The following is a 2458-nucleotide window of genomic DNA, read 5'->3' as shown; positions in this document are numbered from 1 at the left end:
AGGGAATCCCGGGAAGCGGGAGGGAGCGCATGGCCCTGATCCCGTGTGCACTTCCCAGGGAATCGCGGGAAGCGGGAGGGAGCGCATGGCCCTGCTCCCAGGCGCCGCAGGGCAGGAGCCGCTGGCACGGCAGCTTTGGCATCCCAGGCTCTGCAGACCCTCCGCTCCCAGCGTGGAGCCGGCGGCTCCCGGTGCCGCACGGGGCTCGATCGGGCTCTCCGGCGCCGCGGCCGCATGGAGCTGTCCCCGGGATGCAGCGCCCGGCCCAGCCCTTCCGCTCCCCTTCCCGCCACTTCCCGCAAAGCCGGCTTCATTTATTCTGCAGGGAGCAGAATTCGCATCTCCCCAACCAGCACGGACCCAAATACAAATAAATTTCCCTCAAAGTGCAGTCGTTGGAGAAAAGCAAAGGCCGTTAGTCAGGCTGACATCAGAGGAGCCGCATTCGCTCCGACAAGCAGCGAACACTGATGTTTTATTCACCAGGCCTGAAAAATCCCTTCCCGAAGAGGGGCCCCATAAATAAACCAGCGTGATGAATATTATACAGGATAAAAACTGATAAAGCAAGGGCCCGAAACCTGGGATGCACAAGGAGGGCAGGGAAGCGCACGGGTTCCATTGCATGTAATCCTGCCTGGCAGCTGGGAGCAGGCTGCGCTGGGCTGTCCCCGTGTCCCCGTATCCCTGCTGGATGCAGGCCTGGCCAGGGGCTGATCCCGGCTGTGCTGCAATGGGAAGGCTGTGCTTGCTGCGAGCATCTTCAATGCCGAGTTTCAGTGTTTTGGAGCCTTGTTTAAAGCGCCGGGGTTCGTGCGTGGGGCTGCGCTGCGGTCTCCGCTGTGCCCGGGGCCACCGCATCCCACCTGCTGCGGCTGCAGCGCTCGGCTCCGGCCGGGAGCTCCGCAGCGCCCTCGGGCACCGTTTTGAATGATTCCCGCAGTCTGTCAGAGCTTGATCGACAGGACGGCAGTAGCGAAGGCACCGCCTGGGGCAGAGGCCCCACGGGGCTGGCGCTGGGTGAGCCAAGGGGCATCGACGTCGCTGTGCTCGTCACCTGTGGGCGCACGGGACGGCGCAGGGTGTGGGGAGCGGCACCAGGGGGTCCCCGGCGGCCACCCCAGCAGTGAGGAGGAACGTGGTGGGTTTCCAGGACAGCTGGAGCGGCGCTCCTGGCCGCGCTGTCCTGCAAGCGGCTGCAGTGTCCCGCGGGCGGCTCCTCTGCAGCCTGCAAGCTGGACATGACGGCGGTGCTGCCCAAGCTCCCCGTAACGCAGCGCAAGCGGCCCCGCCGCCAGCCGGGATCTGGGAGCGAACGGACCGTAAATACCCTTGGGGTCAGCGCTTGGAGCAGCCGCGGGGCGGCCCTGCAGCCTCCCGGGTGGCGCAGCCGCTGCAAGGGGCTGCAGGTGCTGCTGCAGCTGCAAGGGGCTGCAGCTCGGTGCTCACCGCCGCGTCCGTGCCACGGAGCCGTGCGGGGCAGCCCTGCAATTGCTGCCGTGATTAATGGCTGCGCTGGTGGGAGCTGACAGCTCCCCGGGCACTGTGGCCGCAACCTGCTGCAGCCTCTGCTCCTGACAAGCTTTGCAGCGGTGCAGCCCCAGTGCAGCACCAATGCAGCGCCCCCGTGCAGCCGGGGCCTCGCAGCCAAGCTGGACATCCTGGCAGCATCCAAGGGGTTTATGGAGCCGATAAACGGCAGCAATATTGAGCAACAGGAAGGAGCCGCACGCCTCCGTGCCAGGCGTTGCAGCCCGGAGCACACGGGCGGGCGAGCGGCATCGGCCAGAGCGCGCGGCCCCACTGCAGCTCCTGGGCTGCACCCAGCAGCATGCAAAGCAGCCGGCTATAATAGATAATAATTAATAGACTGCTCCGGTGGCTAGCTAGGTAAGTAGATAAATAATTTTAATTATCCTTGGGGAGGCTGTAAATTCGCACGCAGCCCTTTATTAAACTCTCTGTTTACAACAGTCATTTATATTGTGTGTCATTTCGCATAAAACCCCCTTGGGGCCGAGCACCACGGCGCAATCTGGGCCGCTCCGCAGCAGGCGCTGCCAAGAGCGGCACCCGCAGCCCCGGCCCCGGCCGAGCTCCTGCTGTCCTGGCCCCGGGTGCCGCTTGCAGCCGGTCCCGTCTGAGCGGCGCCGTCCCCGGCTCGCGCAGCTCCTGTCCCACTGGAGCCCCTGTGGCACCGAGCGTGGCACGGGGTGCGGCGCAGGCGGGCGAGAGGAGCGGGCCTGTGCCAGCGCCCTGCACACATGGGCTTGCACCACTGCAGCTCTGCGTGCGGCTGCCGTGCATCCTGCTGGCTGCAGATCCTGGCACCGCTGCAGTGGCTCTGCATGCTGCTGCTGCAGAACCCACTGGCTGCACATACATGCGCTGCTGCAGCTCTGCGTGCTGCTGCTGCAGAACCCACTGGCTGCAGATACATGCGCTGCTGCAGCTCTGC

General features: G+C 65.3%; 1 protein-coding gene across 1 annotated transcript in view; it reads right to left on the bottom strand.

The window, feature by feature from the left end:
* ENPP7 (ectonucleotide pyrophosphatase/phosphodiesterase 7) overlaps positions 1–2458 on the bottom strand; it is a 53552-nt gene that overhangs the window by 50678 nt on the left and 416 nt on the right. The gene's annotated exons all lie outside the window — the stretch shown is intronic.

The sequence above is a fragment of the Nothoprocta perdicaria genome, unplaced genomic scaffold, assembly GCF_003342845.1.
Source record: "Nothoprocta perdicaria isolate Ctin4 unplaced genomic scaffold, notPer1 scaffold_187, whole genome shotgun sequence".
NCBI lineage: Eukaryota > Metazoa > Chordata > Aves > Tinamiformes > Tinamidae > Nothoprocta > Nothoprocta perdicaria.
The sequence above is the reverse complement of the archived record's forward strand: the minus strand, read 5'-3'. Positions and strand labels throughout refer to the sequence as shown.